This window comes from Clupea harengus, unplaced genomic scaffold (genome assembly GCF_900700415.2).
Source record: "Clupea harengus unplaced genomic scaffold, Ch_v2.0.2, whole genome shotgun sequence".
Taxonomy (NCBI): Eukaryota; Metazoa; Chordata; class Actinopteri; order Clupeiformes; family Clupeidae; genus Clupea; species Clupea harengus.
In genome coordinates, this window is record NW_024879628.1 from 25,001 (window position 1) to 36,757 (window position 11,757).

General features: G+C 44.8%; 1 long non-coding RNA gene and 3 other non-coding genes across 4 annotated transcripts; 1 reads left to right on the forward strand and 3 right to left on the reverse strand.

The window, feature by feature from the left end:
• Positions 1-192: 192 nt before the first annotated feature.
• trnar-ccu lies at positions 193-265 on the reverse strand. The gene has a single exon. It is a non-coding gene; the product is annotated as a tRNA-Arg (tRNA).
• A 111-nt stretch (positions 266-376) lies between these two features.
• trnam-cau lies at positions 377-448 on the reverse strand. The gene has a single exon. It is a non-coding gene; the product is annotated as a tRNA-Met (tRNA).
• Positions 449-804: 356 nt separating this feature from the next.
• On the reverse strand, positions 805-877 carry trnar-ccu. Its single transcript has one exon. It is a non-coding gene; the product is annotated as a tRNA-Arg (tRNA).
• A 1,385-nt stretch (positions 878-2,262) lies between these two features.
• LOC122129305 lies at positions 2,263-4,049 on the forward strand. The gene is made up of 2 exons (XR_006151757.1): positions 2,263-2,387; positions 3,285-4,049. It is a non-coding gene; the product is annotated as an uncharacterized LOC122129305 (long non-coding RNA).
• The last annotated feature ends 7,708 nt before the right edge of the window (positions 4,050-11,757 follow it).

The following is an 11,757-nucleotide window of genomic DNA, read 5'->3' on the forward strand; positions in this document are numbered from 1 at the left end:
GTATGAAATTGGCTACGTGTTGCCCACTGAAAACCTCATGCCGTACTTCTCATCCTGGTTTCAGACTGTGTTTTTTGAAAGGCAACTATACTGGAGTGGCACTTAAAGAGGGACTAGCAGAGGATGGTTTCGATCCATCGACCTCTGGGTTATGGGCCCAGCACGCTTCCGCTGCCCACTCTGCTTTATTCTCACCCCAGATGGGACTCGAACCCACAATCCCTGGCTTAGGAGGCCAGTGCCTTATCCATTAGGCCACTGGGGCTAGTCTGCTGACTATCAGCCTCAGCTCAGCCTCATCAATATAGTGAACTAGGGAAATATTTTCAATGTTGACAAAAGCAGTTCATTGCATTTTCAGCTATCAGGGCTTGCATAGCAGAGGATGGTTTCGATCCATCGACCTCTGGGTTATGGGCCCAGCACGCTTCCGCTGCGCCACTCTGCCACTCTGCTCTTCCTCCCTGCAGTCTTGCTGTTGGCTCCAGGGCTCTCATTGCAGAAATATATCCTGGAAAAATATGAGAGCCAGGCTTTTTGCTGTTTGGTGTCTATTTAATTGCAAGCTAGATTTGACCAAAAAAAAAAAGGCTGAGAAGATCGAGACAATCTAAAGGGGGTACGTGGTTGGGTATGAAATTGGCTACGTGTTGCCCACTGAAAACCTCATGCCGTACTTCTCATCCTGGTTTCAGACTGTGTTTTTTGAAAGGCAACTATACTGGAGTGGCACTTAAAGAGGGACTAGCAGAGGATGGTTTCGATCCATCGACCTCTGGGTTATGGGGCCACTCTGCTTTATCTCACCCCAGATGGGACTCGAACCCACAATCCCTGGCTTAGGAGGCCAGTGCCTTATCCATTAGGCCACTGGGGCTAGTCTGCTGACTATCAGCCTCAGCCTCAGCCTCATCAATATAGTGAACTAGGGAAATATTTTCAATGTTGACAAAAGCAGTTCATTGCATTTTCAGCTATCAGGGCTTGCATAGCTGAGGATGGTTTCGATGCATCGACCTCTGGGTTATGGGCCCAGCACGCTTCCGCTGCGCCACTCTGCTTTATCTCACCGCAGATGGGACTCGAACCCACAATCCCTGGGTTCATTGCATTTTCAGCTGTCGGGGCTTGCCTAGCAGAGGATGGTTTCGATCCATCGACCTCTGGGTTATGGGCCTCAGCACGCTTCCGCTGCGCCACTCTGCTCTTCCTCCCCGCAGTCTTGCTGTTGGCTCCAGGGCTCTCATTGCAGAAATATATCCTGGAAAAAATATGAGAGCCAGGCTTTCTGCTGTTTGGTGTCTATTTAATTGCAAGCTAGATTTGACCAAAAAAAAAGGCTGAGAAGATCGAGAAAATCTAAAGGGGGTACGTGGTTGGGTATTGAAATTGGCTACGTGTTGCCCACTGAAAACCTCATGCCGTACTTCTCATCCTGGTTTCAGACTGTGTTTTGTGAAAGGCAACTATACTGGAGTGGCACTCAAAGAGGGACTAGCAGAGGATGGTTTTGATCCATCGACCTCTAGGTTATGGGCCCAGCACGCTTCCGCTGCGCCCACTCTGCTTTATCTCACCCCAGATGGACTCGAAACCCACAATCCCTGGGTTCATTGCATTTTCAGCTGTCGGGGCTTGCCTAGCAGAGGATGGTTTCGATCCATCGACCTCTGGGTTATGGGCTCAGCACGCTTCCGCTGTGCCACTCTGCTCTTTCTCCCTGCAGTCTTGCTGTTGGCTCCAGGGCTCTCATTGCAGAAATATATCCTGGAAAAATATGAGAGCCAGGCTTTTTGCTGTTTGGTGTCTATTTAATTGCAAGCTAGATTTGACCAAAAAAAAAGGCTGAGAAGATCGAGAAAATCTAAAGGGGGTACGTGGTTGGGTATGAAATTGGCTACGTGTTGCCCACTGAAAACCTCATGCCGTACTTCTCATCCTGGTTTCAGACTGTGTTTTGTGAAAGGCAACTATACTGGAGTGGCACTCAAAGAGGGACTAGCAGAGGATGGTTTTGATCCATCGACCTCTGGGTTATGGGCCCAGCACGCTTCCGCTGCGCCACTCTGCTTTATCTCACCCCAGATGGGACTCGAACCACAATCTCTGGCTTAGGAGCGCCAGCTGCCGACTGCAAGGCCAGCTAAATGTTTCAGCTTCAGTCAATCACGTCCGCAGATTCTAAAACATTTGGAGCCAATCACGTTCGCACAGTCGAAAACATTTGCCCAATCACGGCAGAAATCCTGGTGAACGACGTCAGGCACACGGCAGAAATTCTGGAGGGCGACGTTACATTGCTTACGCTAGACCTGAGGGGGCGGGTAATTCAAAGAGTGAAGCTAGCCGGATGCTTAAGGAATCAACCGAGGCAGATTATCGACATGGTGAGCATTTACACATGTAATACACTGCTGTTAGATACTGAACTAATTTCACCTTTTGTGTTTAGCTAGCTTTCAACCTTACAAACACTCTCTGTTATCTGACTGGAATTTCGCTAGAAACACTCTGTTAGCTGACTGGAATTCCGCTAGTTCTCATCAGCGTTTCCATTGCTAATGTTATCTGTTAGTGCTGTATGATATAACTTAGGTTATAATTCATTTCACCCGTTGTTTCATGTTATCGTATCGATGTATTTAGCCATCTAGCTACGTTACAAACACTACCTTATCTGACTGGAAGTTCGCTATATTAAGGGGGCTTTTACGAGGGCTATGAATGAATGAGAATGAGAATGTTTGGACTGTGAATCAGTATTTTCTATCGATCGTTTAAATTCAGATGTATAAACGAATATATTGGGAAGTAGTCATATGAATACAGTCTCTTTTACACATGTTTAGGTAGCTACTCTCACTGTTGATGTCATGGAATTTCACTCGTTCTCATCAGCAAAGCCTTTGCTAATGTTATCTGTTAGTTATATGTAGTGTGGTTAATTCATGAGCTGTGTTTCAAACACTATGTGGCTTTTGCCACCACTGTGTTTTTCATAGGGTTATTAATATAACAAGGAAGATGCTCTGCTCTTCATGTACTTGCATTTATGTAATTGTCATGCATTAAAAACAATGTGTATGCATATGTCACCAAAGGCAACATCTTTAAAGTCACACAAGGTGATGGCAGACACAGAGTTGATTACCATTGGCAGGAAGGTAACAGACCTACCCAGTTTATTTGGAGTTGCTGTTGCTGCCTGCCTCTTTAGTTCATATCAAGCAAACTAATTGAATGTGTGCGTGCGTGTGTCTGTTCGTGCGTGTCTGTGTGTACAGGTGTCAAACCCCCGTATCGGGGTGGAGTCGTTGCTGGTGATGGTCATCAGAAAAGCACCAGCCCAGCAGAAGGCAGGGAGAGCCAGAGTCTGGCTGGGGAAGTGCTTCAGACTCTAGACAGAGAAGGCCTATAAGACAGATGCAGGTAGAACACATGCACACACACACTCACACACTGCTCAACACTCTCCAGCTACCAGGCAAAAGGGAGGTTCTTTCTTCCACCACACTGGTCATTTAGTTTGTCACTGGATCTCCCAACTTAATGGCGTTTGGGCTGCTCTAAGTGTTTGTTTGTTTGCATTGTGTCCCTCTGTAGTTGGAAATTCCTCGTGGGGGAGAGCTGCGCGTCATCGGAGTGCTACTTGGGAGCGTTCCTGGTGGACGGACCAGCGCAGAACCGTCTCCACGCTTGAAAGTGACAAAGCGGGTCCCTGCCACACTGGCCGGTAGCGACTTGCTGTCTGGATTGTATACTGGATTGGGATGACTCCTCTTTGGTGTGGGTTGATCTATTGCAGTGTTTTTTTTCTGTGGATTCTATATGTGGGGTCGTGGTTTAAGTATTGCAAACTGATAATACCTTTTGGGGGGAAGGCTTGTATCTTGCTTTTGTGTGGACCTTGTGTGGGGGTTTTCATGTTAGACATGGTTGGCCATTAGTGGGGTTTATGCCTATCGCCTAGTGGGGTTCTATGTACAGTGAATCTGTGCCTACAGTCCTGTATCCAGTCTCCTTGTGGCAAATAAACATTTGTATAACCATTTCTGATTCTGAGTGTTGTCTGTGACCTGAGTGTTGCTGTACAAGGGGGTGTTTTTAATGACAATCTGTGTTAAAACAGCACACTGATAACAATAATAACAGTAATGATAATAATGATGTTGAAAATAATAAATGGGGATGCAAATTATAAAAACACTGAAAATGATGGAAAGATCTGCATGCGATGATCCCTTGGCAGTGGACATTCTGGTCCTTCAGGTACAGGTATGTGGGAGAAGAAATAAATAATGATTACACATACAGAACACGAATATATGTGTATGAGACATATATATATATATATAGACATTTATATATATACATATATATATAGTGGGGGTGTTGAGTTATGTCATTGTTATTTGTATTATTTTATATTGCTGATTTGTATCCTATTGTGTCAATTATACTAATTTTATGTGTTATGTAAGTTAGGGGAAATGCACTTATAGAATTCTTAATTTAACTCTTAATTTGATATAAATATCCGCGGAGAGGATGTGAATAAAACGAAACTTAGAATCCCCAAAGTCCTAGGTTCGTATCCCGTCTGCGGAGCGGATGCGAATAGAACGAAACCTAGAGTCGTCGGTTCGTATTCCGTCTGTGGCGTGTCCAAATAATTTAAAACATTTTGAAATTTCATATGTGTATTTAAGCAGTTAGAAATGCATTTTTCAAATAGATATGGATGCGGAAACACCCTCATTTTCTTCCTTCTTTCTCCTTTCTTCTTTTCTTCTCTCTTTTCTCCCCTTTTCCTTCCCCCCCCTCTTAAATGGCCTTATGGCCGGCAGCTGGAGCGCCATCGCCTTAACCACTCGGCCACCTCGTCACATAGAGGATGCGCAATAGAGCCAGATGGAAATACAGCCACTCATCCAGAAAAGGGAAGGTATGGAAGGGAAGGTATGGAGCTTGACACTGGTGATGTAGTCCCTAAAATGGCCTCCCCTACTATGCTCGTTTCAGAAAGACACTGGACACTGGTGATGTAGTCCCTAAAATGGCCTCACCTACTATGCTCGTTTGAGAAAGACAACACAAGCCCTTGAGGGCCCTTCACGACGAGGATGGGATTCGAACCCACGCGTTTAGCGCATAATGGATTAGCAGTCCATCGCCTTAACCACTCGGCCAAGAATGGGGGAAAAGGGACTGCTAGAGGGGGGGAAAGAAAAGGGAAAAAAGGGGGAAAGGGGGAAAGGGGGAAAAGAGAGAAGGAAAGGAGGAAAAAAATGCAAATCCACTTACTACAGCTTACAATGAAATCATTTTAAAAATAAATACTGATTCGACCAACAAGTCACACACTCTTGCCAGGACTTGCACCTGGAATCTTCCACCCAACGGATGGATGGATGTGTTACTATTACACCATAAGAGTTGTGTTTTTTTTGTTGTTTTTATTTTTTTTAAATGAGAACACAAACACAAAAAATATAAAACACAATGTAGCTATATACAAAAGTCACACACAATATAAAACACAGTGTATCTATATACAAAAGGCACACAAAATATAAAACACAATGTAGCTATATACAAAAGGCACACAAAATATAAAACACAGTGTATCTATATACAAAAGGAACACAAAATAGAGAAACTATAGTATACACATATTGCTATATACAAAAAGAAAACAACATAGAATACAATAATTCTAACTTTATACAGTATGTACAGTACTGCTTTACAGGGTGCTCTTCCACTCTGCAACGGTCTGCCCAGATGATGGACAGTACCATTTTCCCCGTACCTGGGTATGGCCAGTGTCTTTAGTTTTGGACTGACCACAAATCTTGCACTCATAGTGGTACTTTTGCTTTGTGTGTCGCTTCTTTGGGGGCTCTCCTCTTTCCACCCGCTCCTGATCCTCAAGAGCTGCCCTTCGCCGTCTCCACTCGCGGTGCCGATTTTGAGGAGCTTTAGCTGGTGCTGGTGGCGGCTGGTAAGGGGACCCATCCTGAAAAGGAGGCGCTGGTGTTGGAACTGGTGATGGCTGGTATGGGGACCAGTCCTCAAAAGGAGGCGCTGGTGTTGGAACTGGTGATGGCTGGTATGGGGACCAGTCCTCAAAAGGAGGCGCTGGTGTTGGAACTGGTGATGGCTGGTATGGGGACCAGTCCTGAAAGTGAGGTGCTGGTGTTGGAACTGGTGGTGGCTGGAAAGGGGACCAGCCCTGAAAGTGAGGTGCTGGTGTTGGAACTGGTGGTGGCTGGAAAGGGGACCAGCCCTGAAAGTGAGGTGCTGGTGTTGGAACTGGTGGTGGCTGGAAAGGGGACCAGCCCTGAGGGTGAGGTGTTGGAGCTGAGTGTTGACCCTGCTGACAGTAGGCAAGGTCCCACCCAGGATAGTGCTGTGCACCAGGCCAGTCATGTGCTGCTTGGGTGGAGCTGGTGCCCGGAGCGGGTCCTCCAGTGTGTGTGTGGGTGTCAGTAGATAACCCTGCTCTGGCACTGCGACGTCGGCGAATCACTGCTTCACCCTCACGGTTTTCCGGTTCCTGGAACTCCACAGCAGCATGTCCATGCTGTACAGGTGCAGATGGGAGGTCCCTGGCCTTCAGGAGGGAATGCCCTGCTACATGGACCTGCTGGGGAAGTTGTACCCCTTGAAGCAGGGTATCCCGGTCCGTTCTCTTCTGCCGATCCTGCAGCCTGAAGAAACATTTCAGAAAAGCATTGTTGGTTTGGATTATTTGTATGAATTAAAATATATTGTCATATCTATGTGTAGGTATGAAGCAAAAAATTCAACTCACCAAGAGGACACTGTGGTGTTGTTTATTGTCACGAGCACCAAGTTGGTCTGCACCAGTATATCTTTGCTGTCTTCAATCAACTGTTTAGACAGACAGGCTGGTGAGAAGGGCAGGAGCTGTTGTTGGCATGGAACTGGACTGCCTAACATCAGTGGCGGAGAAAAGGACATTGAGTAGGCTGCTGACCATCTTGGACAATGACCACCACCCACTTCACAGTACTATTAACGGTCAGAGGAGCATTTTCAGTGGCAGACTCCTGTCACTGTCATGCTCATCGGACAGGCTGAGAAAGTCCTTTGTCCCCAGGGCCATCCAGCTTTTTAATGCCACACAGAAGGGGAGGGGGAGGGAGATGGACTTCTCTGCATGAGTCTTCCTCAGTCTCCCCTCCTCTTCTCAGCTCTTAATTTTTCCATCCCACTGTCCATCTTTTAATCTTTTTACTCTTTTACTGGCTATACTAGCCCATTGCACAGTCTTTACTATTTATATCACTTTGCACTATCCTCACACACACAAGCACAAGTACTCTATCTTTGCACTATCCACACAAGCACATGAACACTATCTCTCTGCACTCTTTGCACTACTTTCCTTGTGGACATCAACACTGACACAATCAATGCACACTGTAATATCTGTATAATATCTGTATACACCCCACTCCCTGTGAACATGTTTTTCCCTATGTGTATTGTTTTTCTACTGTGATTTGTGTATGTATGTTTGTGAGTTAAGTTAAGTGTATAAGCTACTGGATGACCTAAATTTCCTTCGGGATTAATAAAGTATCCATCTATCTATCTATCTATCTTTAATGTGACCGTATGTCATGACAATTGACTGTGGAATGGGGAAGGTTTTATTTCTGTGGTCCTTGGGCGTGAAAGTCATGAAAGGTCTGTGGATGTTTAATGGATCAGTATTGCATCTCATCAATTAGTATTCATAGTGATATATATATATCACTTCCGTGAAGCTCTCCATGGCCCTGGTAAGGTCTTCTTTTTGCATTTCAGGGAATATTTGGTGGGAGACTGGTCGATGGCATGCAAAAGGGTCCACAACCGCAATATCTCCGCCGTTTCAGCGGTTGACAACGCAGTAATGGTACGGTTGAGGTTGACCAGGTACCCTGCCAAGTCATCAACTGCCTCCCATCCCGGAACTCCTCTTGTGTCACACCGCTCAACCTGACCAGACCAACCAAATGAAAACAAAACCAAATCCTACAAAACTGATTTCACAGAGAAGACAAAACCAGTCTGCTTTCCCAAATAATCAAACATTAGCCACTTTACCTGAGTTGATGTGCTTGGCCCACTGGTGTCCTCAAATGATGAACCGTCAGGACTGTGAGAGGCACCACTTTCAAATGTAGTTTCCTAAAGTAATTATTATTAAACAGTAGTGATTTGAGATGTCAGTCACAGCACATCTTGAAAACTGCCATCTGCAAATTATCTTTTCCTGTTCAAATGTACAGACAGATGACAGATGATCAAACTGTTTCATCATATTACCTGAGATAATGGTACATCAGGATTGCTGAGTGTCGTCTGGGACGTATGAAATATGATGTCAGTGGCATTAGATATTGTGACATCACATTCATCCTCCTGAACTTCACCCTGCATCTCTGGCAGAGTGACACCAATTTCACTCTGCTGAAGTGTAGTCAGTAGGTCTCCTCTGTTAGACTGACCCAGCAGGTACTCCACAGCAATACGCTCACCTGCAACAATAAGTCAGCAGAACAACACTTAAGAAAAACACTGATTAGAATGTAGAAAGAGTGAGAAAACAGTTGCATTATCACAGAATTCAATGGCAGATAGTGTGGTCTCCAAAAGAATGTTGTCCAGTGCCTGCTTTTTTACATGAGAATCTTACCAGTGGGTTTTCCAGGGGGTATGAATTCTGGCAGGAGTGTAGATCCCAGTACCCTGTTGCTGAGGGCACTCAGATTGCACATCAAGCGTACATCATACAATTTGGTTTGAGATGTAGCACTCATATTTAGAGCTTGATGTGCACGATTCACGTTCCACCTGGATGCCCCCTCAAGCATATACATCTGGGTATTGTAAGATAAATTCAGTTTAGGTATGAATTTATTAACATTTTATTTCTATTAACAATGTATGCCCATTTAACCAGTATAATTGAGCAGTTGGAAAGCAGGTTTCAGACAGAGGGGCCTAAGATAACATTCAAAGAACTGCTTTCAAGTTCAAGAATGACCAGTGACATAAATTCCAAGGTCATAGGGCACCCTGGGCAGGAGACAGAGGAGATAGGGAGACGATCTGTACCAGGGAGTGGAGATTCAAAGAAACTTAATTGTCAGGCCAGAAATTACGACTGAAACATGCAAGTCACAGAGAGGCGTATACGTGTGGGGCCCAGGAAGTACCATCAGTGAAGACTGGACTTATAAACCATTATGATCACATGTAAAATTCAGAACGCGTTCTCCAGCCGTGGGTGACAGAGCTATTGTGAGCTCTGGATCTCCGGCTGAATCTTGTCCAATCTTGAAACCAGTAAACTCAGCTGTATCAAACCAATTGCTACGTGTGGCGGTCCGATTACTCTGATTCCTCTGCAAACCAGCACGCAGTTCATTTTAACTTAACAACTGGTGACTTCCCGACGTGAGCAGAGAAGGAAACAGAGTGGGCCGTCGTGGTCTCTCACCTGTGGAGCCCAACTCCGGGGAGAGGATCCGTGGTGTCTTTTGACTTCAGACAAAGAGCTGCAGCACTTCTGACAGGTGAGGACAAGCCTTTTTAACTAAATTGTCCATAGCTTAGATAGATCAATTAGTCTTTGTCTGTTGTCTTGGAACCCATGGGCGTGGCAGCAGGGGTTGGCTGGTTTTATGGTTGGACAAGAACACTGCTGTTTTAGAATTGAAATTGTTGTTTGTCTGAGTAAAGGACTTAGACGTGTTAGAGAGCTACATTTTTTAGGCCTAGGCAAAGACGTCCGGGGCCCCAGCTAAATGGGTTGCTGATGAGCGTAACTGATTAATGTCTGGTAAAGACTGTTTAGCCGTTCTTAGTCCATACTTGGTTGCGGGCGTTTTTGGGTTGGGGAACAGAGGAGATTAGGATCAGTAGTGAACAGAGCAAGCTGGAAAGAGGTAAATCCAGTTGCCAGGGAGATCTATCTGTTGAGTATCTCCTAATCGGGCAGACATAGTGAAAATCTGGTTGTTTAGTTTAGCTGTGAAGAGATACACTTGCAGAAGTCAAGTGGGTGGTTGTTAAATGAGAAGAGGTTTCGCACATTTGTCAAGAAGCGGGTGGCTGGTTGAGCATTTGTGAATGACAAATTGGGTTACGGGCATAGACAGACACTGCGCACGCGCGCAATCCGTGTGTCTCATTGTAATAGCCACCTGTGACTGTGGCTGAAAATAAACACAACTGTAAGAGCTGAATGCGAATACTTTCGGAAGGCTCATGACCCTTTGTTTCAACGGATAAGTGGCTCATTCAGAACTTACTCATTGTGTTTCATTAACCTTGTTTGCGAGTCAGAACGTGCTTGTTTCAATTGATTAAATCCTACGGGCCTTCAAGACGGTAGGGGTGTGGTTTTTACAACAACCCAAGACAACCGGTGGTTTGAATTAATTAATTAAGCACGTGACAAGCGAAACAAGGCAATAATCAAAACAGAGGGAATAGGTCTTATTGGATATAAAAGACCTTGAATTGTACTAATTTGATTTAACAGCACATGCGGGGAAGGGACACGCATTGGAATTGTTGGCATCATTGTGTATCATTTGATTGATATCATTGTATCATTTGATCATTGGGATCGGGATTGGGAATGTGTTAAAGCTGTTAACTGGCAATTTGATAAATAGCGTGCGAATAAACGGAGTCAGACTCAGAAATATTGAAATAAAACAGGGACTAATAGTGGGACTACAACTAATTGATCCAGTGATTAATCCAAAACTCGCCTTAGCCGTTGACAAAGGGAAGGTAGCAGAAGCAGGTTAAGTCATGGCAGATGAAATTAATCAAAATAAAAATTGCAGAATTATAGGAGCTGACGGTCGTTGGGGTGATTACACTTTAGTCAGATTCGGAGTAACAACACGGGAATTAGTGGGGGATCCAGAAACAGTAGAAACCACACAACCCGCAACATTTTCTGATCCAATCTTCCAAGCGTCCCGCAGCCGGACAAAAGTCACTGAGTCTCCAGTGCATTATGCACAACCGCAGCAAATAGAACCACAAACGCAAAGGGACCTGAGTCGTGTCCAATGTCACCGCTGTGGATTTAAAGGACATTACGCACGAGAAAGCGATTCCCCGGGTACTTACAACCCACCAAGGAGAAAAGTGCAAAGGGACATGAGTCGTGTCCAATGTCACCGCTGCGGATTTAAAGGACATTACGCACGAGAATGCGATTCCCCGGGTCCTTATAACCCACCAAGGAGAAAGAAAGTGTTTGTCAGAGCAACAGGTAGAGAGGATAGCATGAAATGATGCAGAGGAGAGAAGACACCATCACCGAAGCCTGATAAGGGAGAGAAGTAAGAAGGGTATATGATAATGATGGCGAAACTGCTTAAATAAAATAATACAAGTGCAGATCGATTGGAGGATGAGGAATTTTGGTCTGGCCAACCGAAAAGTCTCTATTCAATAATCGAATTGCTTAAATAGCGGCAGGGGTAGAGGAGTGGAGTTAAGATGTATGTTTACCGACACGGGACACATGCAGAAAATGATAAATTTTTTGAAGAAGTGATAAAGTAAGTGGTAAAACACACCATAGTGTATAATACTATAATAATATATAGCGTATAATAGTGGGTATAAGGGGTACATTCTCTATTCTCCTCTATTAGACAGACAGAGAGAGGGAGAGAGCGCACATGGACACAGAGGGGGGAGAGAAAA